Source organism: Taudactylus pleione, unplaced genomic scaffold (assembly GCF_031769625.1).
Source record: "Taudactylus pleione unplaced genomic scaffold, aTauple2 ptg000186l, whole genome shotgun sequence".
Lineage (NCBI taxonomy): Eukaryota > Metazoa > Chordata > Amphibia > Anura > Myobatrachidae > Taudactylus > Taudactylus pleione.
Window position 1 is genome coordinate 6,136,276 of NW_028284588.1, and position 13,303 is coordinate 6,149,578.

Consider the following 13,303-nt stretch of genomic DNA (forward strand, 5'->3'; position numbering starts at 1 on the left):
TTCAAAGGCTTAGTTGATTTACGAATATTCTTCTAAATAGCCTTTTCTACAAATATTTGCTGGAAAATTGAGCATTTATGATATAAAATCACTCCCTTTTCTACAATTCTCTGCAATCAGAAAAACTGAAAATATGAAATGTTCCACTCACCAGCTATAAATCTTCACAATGTTTTCAAATATATACCATCATAAATGAACGATTCTGTTTTACTTCTGAAAAAATTAAAACAAACTATGCTGCATGGTCAAATTATTATGACCACCAGGTAATTTTATGCAAAGTAGCTAGTCCACAGATAATACTAACGTAGGATGTCGGAATCTGTATAAGAATGGAAAGGTGAAGGTATGCAGAGACTAATTGTTATGTACCTCACTCTCGGTCGGCTGATAACTTCTAGCAGAGCTATGGTGTGAGATGTTTTTCACCAATAACAGTCGCTTTTCCAGGAACCACACTGTTCACAGGTATTGTGATGCCACCTGGACTTGATTATTTATTTATTTATTTATTACCAGTTATTTATATAGCGCACACATATACATTGAAAATAGTAATTTACAGTCTGAGCGCTTCAAAGAATGAAAAAATGCTAAAAAAAAAGGTTATTAAAGGTGTACACCCACAACACACCATAAAGTAGACAAATACAAACAAACGGAATAAACCTTGCGCAAAATCTCATATTGGGGATGAATCTTTAGTAATGATCTTAGTTAGACAAGGGTACTCCCCTCAAAAGTTCATATATCCAACGTTAGGGAGTTCAATTTATTACTTCAAAATGAATAAGTACATATATAGGTTCTCTTCTTAAAAATACAACGGTCTGCCCATAGACAACAAATGTCACTTTTTCCTCTTCATACACACTGGGATGCCTCTTGTTCCTTAAATAGAAAGGGAAACAAGGGAGAGTCGCAATATTGTTATAAAGTTTTATTAAAGTGACAATTTAATAGTATAAAACAATTGTGAGGCTGCGTACCAGATACATAGGTGTATAACAACACCATCAAACATAATATGTAACAGTCACCGGGTACCTCCTGGGTTCAAGAATCCACCCACTGTGCCTTAGTCTGGAACAGTTCCTCCTCACACAAGTCCACCAATGCGTTTCAGCTTAGAAAACCCTTTGTCAAGGTGTCCCGTTGTTTATATTTGCACAAATATACATATTCCGCAGCGCTTTACAGAGAATATTTTACCATTCTGTCCCTGCCCCAGTGGAGCTTACAATCTATATTCCCTACCACATGCTCACAAACATACACACTATGGTCAATTTTGATGGGAGCCAATTAACCTACCAGTATATTTTTTGGAGTCAGTAGTGCATAGTTGTTAATAACCTAAAAGGGGTAATTTTACTAAAGTGAGAGTTTTTAGAAGTGAAGAAGTTGCCAATAGCAACCAATCAGATTCTACTTATCATTTAACTAGCACATTCTTGAAGATATTAGCTAGACTCTGATTGGTTGCTATGGGCAACATCTCCACTTCTAAAAACTCTCACTTTAGTAAATTTACCCCTAAGAGTGAGGATGCATCTGGGAAAATCACAGCTATAGTAACGCACACAGGACAAACAATACAGACAGTATACAAAGAACAATAACAAAGTGGAGAAATGGGTCCAAGAGTCAGAGGACAGACTGGTAATATCCATGGAATCAGCAGCAGGAGCAAACAGCAAAACCTCTGGGACAAAGAACAGGAGCTAAACAAGGTAGAACCTACCACTTGCAAGGCAGTGACTGCACTGAATTTATGTGGGTAACACACAATCAGCTGCTGCCTTAGTACTTCTGCAGCCAGTGGCGGTTCTAGGGGCGGGCTAACAGGGCCATCGCCCGGAGCGCCGTCCCCTAGAGAAAGAAATCCCAGAAAAAAAACAGCGCTGGTCTCCCCCCGCTAGCCGCCGCAGGGAGGCTTCATTTGCCGGGTGCCCACTGATAATTGTTATCAGAGGGCACAGGGCTCCCTCACTGCAGCGGCAGCCGAAAGCCGGAGCTCAGGCAGAGAGCACTATGAGAGGGACGTCGTGACGTCATGACATCCCTCCCATAGATCCGAGGAGCCGGAGCTCACACCTGAGCTCCGGCTCCCACAGAGAGCACTATGGGAGGGACATCGTGACATCACGATATCCCTCCCAGAGATCCGTGGTAGAGATGCGGTCGGACCGGACAGCACCGGACGCAGGAGCGGGGCTTAAGGTAAGTATTGTGTTTTGTTTTTTAATTGTATTTTTTTTTTCAGAAGCACCAGCACTGGGGGCATGGCTATAGGGGGGATTTCTCTAGGGGGCATTACTACTGGGGGCATGGCTATAGGGGGGCATTGCTACTAGGGGCATTAATACAGGGGGCATTAATACTGGAAGCACTACAATAGGGGGCATTACTACAGTGGACACTACTAATGGGGGCATTACTAATGGGGGCATTAATATAGGGGGCATTACTACTGGAGGCACCACTATAGGGGTCATTACTACAGTGGACACTACTAATGGGGGCATTACTACTGGAGGCACTACTATAGGGGGAATTACTAATGGGGCATTACTAATGGAGGCACTACTAATGGAGGCATTACTACTGGGGGCACTACTAGTGGGGCATTACTACTGTGGGCATAACTATAGTGGGCATTACTACTGGAGGCACTACTATAGGGGGCATTACTACTTTGGGCAATGCTATAGGGGGCATTCCTACTGTGGGTACTACTATAGGGGGCATTACTACTGGGGGCACTACTAATGTGGGCATTACAACTGCGGGCACTATTATAGAGGCATTACTACTGTGGGCACTACTATAGGGGCATTACTACTGGGCGCACTACTAATGTGGGCATTACAACTGTGGGCACTATTATTGAGGCATTAGTACTGTGGGCACTATTATTGGGGGCATTACCAATGGGGGCACTACTACTGGGGACATTAACACTGTGGGCATTACCAATGGGGGCATTACCACAATGGGCACTACTAATGAGGGCACTGCATGGGGGCACCACTTGGGGGGCATTGTGTAAGGGACACCACTGCTGTGGGCATTGTATAAGGGGCACTACTACTGTGGGCCTTGTGTATAAAGGGTACTAATTTGGGCATTGTGTAAAAGGGGCACCATTGTGTGTTATAACATGAATAAGGGACTACTTTGTGTAACTTGAATTGGGGATAATGTATTATAAAGGGAATTACTGTGTGTGGCACAATGTATTATACAGGGCATTACTGCGTGTGGCATAGTGTATTATACAGGGCATTACTGTGTGTGTCATAATGTGTTATACAGGTTATACTGCGTATGGCATAATGTGTTATACAGGGCATTACTGCATGTGGCATAATGTGTTATATAGGGCATTACTGCGTATGGCATAATGTGTTATAAAGGGCTTTACTCCATGTGGCATAATGTGTTATAAAGGCCATTACTGCGTGTGGCATAATGTGTTATAAAGGACATTACTGCGTGTGGCATAATGTGTTATAAAGGGCATTACTGCATGTGGCATAATGTGTTATAAAGGCCATTACTGTGTGTGGCGTAATGTGTTATAAAGGGCATTACTGCGTGTGGCATAATGTGTTATACAGGGCATTACTGCATGTGGCATAATGTGTTATAAAGGGCATTACTGTGTAAGACATACTGTGTAAGGAACATTACTGCACATGGCAATTATTCGCCACAAGGGGAGAGCTTGGGGGAAGCCCAGCACCTTCGTAAGTGCTGGGCATGCCCCACAGTGTGATGAAGTGGGGGTGTTTCGCAAGGACACGACCCCTTTCTGGAAGCGCGCTCGCAGAAGAACGTCATCTAAAAAAAGTTGTGTTTTTTTTGTTTGTTTTTTATGGAGGGGGGCGCAACTGGGACCTTTCGCCCTGAGCTCCACAATGTCTAGAACTGGCCCTGTCTGCAGCCTTAGTACATTGTCCCACACTACTTCTGGAGTTCTGCAGCTACACCTGTGCTTTAACCTCTGCACTGTTCAAGCACACATGCAATATCCCCAGTAGACAGTATCATGCTGTTTCTGCAGTTCAGAAGCTATATCTGTGCTTTACCCTCTTCACAACTCCAGCAGTCCTGCAACATCTCCTGTGCATAACCTTTTACTACTTCAGCAATCCTATAGTATCATATGTGTATTAAACCTCAATTGCTCTACAGTGCCTCCTATATACCAGTATACCTTCTGCTAATCACTTTTGTTAGAGAACATATCTATTTACCTCAGTAATCTCATCCTATGCTAGTCTGGGGGCAGTGACCTGCACACTATCTGCACAAAGTCACTCCTGCCTTGCAGTGGTTCTTGGTGATCACCAGGGGGCTTGTTAGACTTTGTGCCTCCAGAGTAGCAGCACTAAACAGGAGAAATTAGGACAAGAGTCCACTAGAAATCCCACTGTTGTGATAACTTTGTGAGGAAACTCCTATGGTTTTCCACCTTCCTTTAACTCTGCATGTGACTACCTCCCCTTCTGTGCTCCCTTCACATGTAACTGCCTGCCCATCTTACTCTCCATCCACTACTTTATGTCTCTTCCCCATATGTAACAGCATTGTATTCTGTTTCCTACTCCATCTCCTTCATATATGACAGTCTACCTTCAGGATGTGACCATTTTTCCTTCCATCTCTTCCTTCCTTTCCCTTGCATGTGACACCATCCCCCATTACCTTATCAATGAGTTATGTCTTCAACCTTTAACCCTTAATTGGGTAAATGCTGCTATTGTTTGGTGATCACAGACTCGGTAGAGAGCTGCTGGTAGGCCTGACCCCTTCCTCCCTTCACAGCTCTAGTCCTGTCAGCATTTGGAGACAATGTCTCCCCATTTCATGGGCTCCCCACAAATGGTCCCTACCTAATTTGCAGGCACCTGCAACTGCCACCCCCATTATTGGGCCCCTTTGACTGCCACCACACACACACAGGACCCCCCAGCAATTGCCCTCCCCATTCATATGGAATAGAGATGAGGGAAATAGGGTGACATGAGTGACAGAGATGAAAGAGGGTGGGGACAAAAATAAAATTTGGTGAGAGGGGAAGGGGAAATGAGGAACAGAGATGAGGGGGCTACAGATAGGAATGTGGGGTAAGACACTTATCAGCATTTGGTGTTGACACTTCTCCCTCATCTGCAACACCCCCCATCAAAATCAGAATCTACTGTAGCTCAAGATGCTTATAAAAATTGGCTCTAATAACATACCTAATCGTGTTACACTTACTAATGTGGTTCTCATTGTTCATGGAAATGTCAGAGAAGACAAAAAGTTTCATATCACCTTTTAGTATATGGTTAAAGTCAAATACACATTAACCCCACACTTTTTTGTGGTTAGTAAGAGAACATTACACATTACACCCTTTGTACAGCCAAAATACTTGGTTAAATTTTATTTTAAAAAAGGTACATTATATATATATTTGTTGTTCTAATCCCATGCTGTGCCACTACATGACTAGAATACAGATCTTAGTTTAATGGTTCCTGAGGACTTGTATATGTAATGTCTTTCATTATCATCATAGTAGGGGTGAATCTTTCTAGAAAGCATGTTCCTTTAACTTCTGCAGGGAGCCAGGAATAAGCCTTCTTCTCTCCAATGTAATACTGGCAGGGGCGGATTGGGGATTAAGGGCCTGATTCAGAGCCGGACGCAATTAGCGCTCGCTCGTCCAGAAAATAGGGGTGGCTATTCAAATCAACCGTTCGCTCTTTGCGGTCTGTTCACGTCTCTAGGTCTGAACGAGCGAACAAAACTTGCGGTCGTTTTTTGGACAACTACGCCCCCTGGCCGCTCGCATCCTATGTCATGTCCGCTATTTATTAGATTAATCGAGTACATCGACCAGGGTATGAACTGCTCGCTATTCTTGGGGTTGGTTTTTGCTACCACAATTTTGCGAGCAGTTCTGGCTATAAAATAACCCAGTGACTTGGTCAATGACGCTGCTGTTTTAATTATGCACACCCATAAAACACCCGTTTTGACCTTTAAGCACGCCTGCGTTCGGATCTCCACTCCCCGTTTTCAAGCACCTTCCCCCGTTACCACCCACATACGCCTACTCCTGTCACTCAAATTATCAGGCATTCGCTATTTTGCGAGCACATGAATTTCGGCCGCACTGACTGGTTCGCGCATGCGTATAACGATCCGTACGCATGCGCAGTTGGGCAAACATAGCTCGGAGCGAACGAGCGGCCGTTTACGAGCGGCTCTGAATCAGGCCCTAAAAGTGGCCCTGGAAAAATCTGTGGAAGTGGCCTCATGTAGGCGGTACCAAATCAACTGTAGGCGGAGCCAACAGCAAAGTAGGCGGGATTAGAAATCTGTGCATGTGCAGGTCTCCTTCTGCAAGTTTGCTCACTGTGTCCCAAACACCGTATCATGATTGCCATGCTGCTGGGGGGTTGTCGGCCCCGTTTTCTGGGCGTGCCAAAGCCAAATGCCTGCATCCTTGGATACAGCTTTACTGGCCCCGGCAGCGTAATTTTGCTAAACACCGTGAGTAATCTGAGGGTTACTCAGGTGTCCGATGGTCACGCAGTTGTTCTGATCCTGCCTCCTTGGATGCCAGAATAATAAATAAGACATAACAGACCCAACAGATCATGGGTGACCCACTCTATCTAATGTAAGTCAGAGAATCATTACCAGACACGTATAAGCAAAACAAATAAGCCTGGAACACTCCACTCCGATACTGGGCCACAACTTGGACAGCCGTAATTCCCATAATACAGTAGCATCAGTTATGGGATTCCTAGAATAATACAAATTGAACAGGGGATACATTCACAGTTTTTGAAGACATTTGTAAAGCAGTGGTTCCCAAACTACAGTAGGTGTCGTGTGACCATGGCGAGCCACAGGGCAACTAAAGGTGTGCTACGGTTTGGTGGTCTATTTTGTATCAAATTATTAGTGTCAATGTAATATGCAAAAACCAGTGCTGGTGGCTGCCAATCACAAAATATGTGAATGAACAGAAGTGCACCCTGTCCACCCCCACATAACTGAACTTAAGGTTAAAAGGTAAGCACACTTTACTTATTTTATACATTTTTGCAGCGTTTCTCAATAGTAAACCTTTGGCTTAGGAATGCACTGGAAAAAATGCTGATATCTAGAGCGCAAGAAAGTTTAGGTACCAGTGATGAGGATAAAACACAGGACTACTTATCACCCAGAACAAGTGGAAAAGTTGACATATACAATGGTACTATTATGAATAAACTAGGTAAAATAACCAAGGAAATAAGATTGACTTAAATGGAGGCACTATTGACAATACACTAAATTATTACAGCCATATATTTTCTTAATCTGCTGTCAGAACTTGTGAGTTTTCTGGATTTAGAGAAGGACCTGAGGGTTGGTTATGGTTGGAGATCAAATAAAACAAACTGGGAGGTTTATTGGGGTTTTCCTCAAATGTAAGATTGAACAGACTGTTGATGCTGTAACACAAATTGGCAGGGATGTGGGCAGTGCACAGCATTACAGTCACTTATTGCCTTCGGTAACAGGTATTAATATATAGCAGGAACAGGGCCATGTGGAGAGTACCCAATATAGTGTGTGCAGGGAGAGTCTACACTGTGATAGTTGTTTAGAGTGAATGCTGCAGCTGAAAGAGACCTGTATTCAAGGGCGGATTGGCCATTAAAGTCAGCGGGATGTTTCCCGGTGGGCCGACCAGACTATGGGGCCGCCTGTCTCCACTCCCCAGTAGCGTATCACTCACGCTGGCCCTTGTATGATTGACAGCCCCAACCTGCGAGCGGCTCCGCCCCCGTAGCGTGTCTTTTGCACTTGATACAGCCCACCACGTCACTAATAGGGGGCCTTCTTGGATAATTGACAGCCCGCCGGCGGTCCAGCGTCTGTCAGCAACCCCGCTGCCCTGTAGCGCATCCATCAGTCTGTGCCTTCACACTCACAGGCACTAGGAGCCCGCCGGACTCTGGAGGGGCCGTTGAGAATGTTTCTTAAAAATATCTTGCTATCACATATAATTGACGGCGACAGTGGGACTTATTGGCCTCTGCCGTCCGCTATTCCCATCCCCACTGTGCTGTGCCTTATCTTCACACACTGCTCAGTATAGGCTGCCAGAAGCTCAGAGACAGGCAGCCTATACCAAGCAATGTGTGAGAGCGCCGCTGTGCCTGTGTCCCTGAGCGCAGGTGCCTGTTCACAGCCGTCCTCCCCTGCTCTCTCCTTCCATCCTCTAGGAGATAGATGCTGGACTTGTAATGTGAGGCTGTCACTGTGGTATGTACTCTTATGCAAATTTGTAACTGTATATGAATGGATATGAGTGTATGGTATGTGTGCATACATGTAGCTATGTATATGTATAGTTGCTGTCTGTATATTTGTGTATGTATCTGTATATATGTACCTACAGTATGTTTATGTTTATCTTGTTTTTGTTGGTAGATATGTGTACCAAAATATGAATGCATGTGTGTACCTATGTATATGTGTATCTGTATATGAATGAGTGACTGTATGTATGTATATACCTGTGTATTTGTATATGTATCTGAGTGTCTGTATGTACCAATGTATATGTCTATCTGGTAACTGTATATGGATATATGAGCATCTATGTGTGCATGTTAGTACCTGTGTATTTGTATATGTATATTAGTGTCTGTATGTACCAATGTATTTGTCTATCTAGTAACTGTATATGGATATATGAGCATCTATGTGTGCATGTTAGTACTAGGGGTGTGCACCGGCCACTTTTCGTGTTTTGTGTTTTGGTTTTGGATCTGGATCTTTCTTCGTGTTTTGGATCTGGATTGGTTTTGCCAAAACCACCCTTCCGTGTTTTGGGTTCTGGGTTTTGGGTTTTGGATCTGTATTTTTTTGAAAAAAAGCATAAAAACAGCTAAAATCACAGAATTTGTAGGTTTTTCTGCTCCTATGCTATTAATAACCTCAATAACCTTAATTTCCACTCATTTCCAGTCTATTCTGAACACCTCACACCTCACAATAGTGTTTTTATGTCCAAAAGGTTGCACCGAGGTAGCTGGATGACTATGCTAAGCGACACGAGTGGGCGGCACAAACACGTGACCCATCTAGGCGTGAAACTGCAGTGGCAGACAGGATGGCAGTTTGAAAAACTAGGCCCCAAACTGTACATAATGCAAAGAAAAAAAAGAGGTGCAAGATGGAATTGTCCTTGGGCCCTCCCACCCATCCTTATGTTGTATAAACAGGACATGCACACTTTAACAAACCAATCATTTCAGCGCCAGGGTCTGCCACACAACTGTGGCTGAAATGATTGGTTCGTTTGGGCCCCCACAAAACAAGCTGGCAATTAATCTGTCCCTGCACAAACTGGCTCTACGGAGGCAAGATGTCATCCTCATCCTCCTCATCCACCGATTCCTCACCCTCTTCAGTGTGTACATCCTCATCCTCACAGAGTATTAATTCGTCCCCGCTGGAACCACAGGTCCCTCTGTACGTTCTGGAGGCTGGTCTCCCTGGAAGAGTTGATAATTCATTTTATGAACATCATCTTCTCCACATTTTGTGGAAGCAACCTCCTACGCCTTTCGCTGACAAGGTTCCCGGCTGCACTAAACACTCTTTCGGAGTACACACTGGAGGGGGGCAACTCAGGTAAAATAGAGCCAGTTTGTACAGGGACCTCCAAATTGCTTCTTTTTCCTGCCCGTACAGGTACGGACTGTCTGACATGCCTACTTGGATGCTGTCACCGATGTAATCCTTTAACAGACAGACGCACGCTTGTCGCTGCTGCTTTGAGGATGCAAGTGCGGCTACAGCCCACACAATTCACAAAGACAGAAAAAAAAAGAAGAATATTTTTATTGTTTGTGGAGCGCACTTTGAGGGTTACACCACCCTTTAACAGACAGATGCATGCTTGTCGCTGCTGCTTTGAGGATGCAGGTGCGGCTACAGCCCACACATTTCACAAAGACCGAAAAAAAAAGAACAATATTTTAATTGTTTGTGTAGCACACTTTGAGGGTGTCACCACCCTTTAACAGACAGACGCACGCTTGTCGCTGCTGCTTTAAGGATGCAGGTGCGGCTACAGCCAACACAATTCACAAAGACAGAAAAAAGAAGAAGAATATTTTTATTGTTTGTGTAGCACACTTTGAGGGTGTCACCACCCTTTAACAGACAGACGCACACTTGTCGCTGCTGCTTTGAGGATGCAAGTGCGGCTACATCGCACACAAATCACAAACACATTAAAAAAATAGTTTTTTATTTTTTGGAGCACTTTGAGAGTTACACCACCCTTTAACAGACAGACGCACGCTTGTCGCTGCTGTTTTGAGGATGCAAGTGCGGCTACAGCCCACACAATTCACAAAGACAGAAAAAAAAAGAAGAATATTTTTATTGTTTGTGTAGCACACTTTGAGGGTGTCACCACCCTTTAACAGACAGATGCACGATTGTCACTGCTGCTTTAAGGATGCAGGTGCGGCTACAGCCCACACATTTCACAAAGACCGAAAAAAAAGAACAATATTTTTATTGTTTGTGTAGCACACTTTGAGGGTGTCACCACCCTTTAACAGACAGATGCACGCATGTCGCTGCTGCTTTGAGGATGCAGGTGGAATCTAGACGGGATTTGGAACCGGGGACACACTACCTCCATCAATTGTCTAAATCCCACTGCACTAATGGCGGATACCGGACGCACGTCTAACACCAACATAGCAGTCAAGGCCTCAGTTATACGTTTTGCTTCAGGATGACTGCTGTCGTACTTCATCCTCATCGCTAGGGACTGTTAGAGGGTCAATTGTTTAGGAAAAGTAGTGATGTTCCTACTTCCTCTCTGGGATGATGAACAACTCCCAGCAGCAGCAATAGCACTAGGAGGAAGTGGTTCTTGATCTTTCCCTATTTTATTTTTATCGGAGAAAGTTTGGTCCTCCATTTATGTTATATTGATATATACGTGCGGCTAAAGCGCACACAAACACAGAAAATATTTTTTTATTTTTGCTGGAGAGTAGTGCACTTTGTGGGTTACACCACCCTTTAAGAAATGAGCCAGCCGGCTCTTTACTTATGGGACACAGGCGCACGCTTGGCGCTGCTCCTTTGTTGATGCACGTGCAGCCACAGTGCACACAAGTCACAAACACAGAAAATATATATTTTTTTGGTTTGGAGTGTACTTTGGGGGTTACAGCACCCTTTAACGGTCAAGCCAGCCGGCCCTTTACTTATGACACAGGCGCACGCTTGGCACTACTTTGTTGATGCACGTGCGGCTACTGCGCACACAGTTCACAAACACAGAAAATAATTTTTTTTTTGGTTTGGACTGGAGTGTAGTTTGGGGGCTACAGCACCCTTTAATGGTCAAGCCAGCCGGCCCTTTACTTATGACACAGGTGCACGCTTGGCACTACTTTGTTGATGCACGTGCGGCTACTGCGCACACAATTCACAAACACAGAAAATAATTTTTTTTTTGGTTTGGACTGGAGTGTACTTTGGGGGTTACAGCACCCTTTAACGGTCAAGCCAGCCGGCCCTTTACTTATGACACAGGCGCACGCTTGGCACTACTTTGTTGATGCACGTGTGGCTACTGCGCACACAATTCACAAACACAGAAAATAATTTTTTTTTTGGTTTGGACTGGAGTGTACTTTGAGGGTTACAGCACCCTTTAACGGTAAAGCCAGCTGGCCCTTTACTTATGACACAGGCGCACGCTTGGCACTACTTTATTGATGCACGTGCGGCTACTGCTCACACAATTCACAAACACAGAAAATAATTTTTTTTTTGGTTTGGACTGGAGTGTACTTTGGGGGTTACAGCACCCTTTAACGGTCAAGCCAACCGGCCCTTTACTTATGACACAGGCGCACGCTTGGCACTACTTTGTTGATGCACGTGCGGCTACTGCGCACACAATTCACAAACACAGAAAATAATTTTTTTTTTGGTTTGGACTGGAGTGTACTTTGGGGGTTACAGCACCCTTTAACAGTCAAGCCAGCCGGCCCTTTACTTATGACACAGGCGCACGCTTGGCACTACTTTGTTGATGCACGTGCGGCTACAGCGCACACAATTCACAAACGCAAAAAAAATATTATTTTTTTAGCACTTGGGGGGAGCACCCCTGACGGACAGAGCACCCCCTGGACAACACTACAGCACCCCTTTAGGACTGGGACACTGCACAGGACTTTGGAGTGGACACAGCCCCTATGGACAACTGACTGCACAACACAGTCCAGCCAGCCCCTATGGACTTTGAAGTAGTGGACACAGCCCCTATTAACAACAGCAGCACAGCACAACACAGCCAGCCCCTATGGACTTTGAAGTAGTGGACAACAGCAGCACAGCGCAGCACAGCACAGCACAACACTATTCTGCACTACACTACACTACACAGCCCAGCCAGCCCTAACTCCCACCCTCCCTCTTCACTGTCCACAGCCGAGTGAGAAAATGGCGCCGACGCGGGTACCTTATATAGGATCCAAAACCCGCGAGACTCGGAAGGCGGGAAGATGACGTTTTGCCTCGATTTCAGAATCCGAGTCAGGCGGGAAAAGTCGAGCCTGACTCGGATCGGACTCGGATCGGGGGGGCTCGGGGGGGTTCGGATTTCAGAAATCCGAACCCGCTCACCCCTAGTTAGTACCTATGTATTTGTATATGTATATGAGTGTCTGTATGTACCAATGTATATGTCTATCTGGTAACTGTATATGGATATATGAGCGTCTATGTGTTCATGTTTGTACCTCTATAAATGGGTATATGAGTGCATGTATGTACCTATGTATATATGTGTATCTGTATATGGATATTTGGGTGTGTGTGTGTGCATGTATGTGCCTATGTATATGTGTATACAGATATATGAGTGTGTGTATGTTGTAAGTATGTACAAATGTGTATCTATATGGCTGTCTGATATTCGTATACAACTATCCATATACAGTTACCATATAGACGTATACATTGGTACATACAGACAAATACACAGGTACAAACATGCACACATAGAGGCTCATATATCCATATACAGTTACCAGATTATATATATATATATATATATATATATATATATATATAAAACCAAAAACCTGGCACTCACATATAAAGGGTAAAGTCATAATTGCTAGGGTGCCTTTCTAAAGTATATGCAACACTCAATGCAGATAGGAAAAAAGGACGGCACTCCATA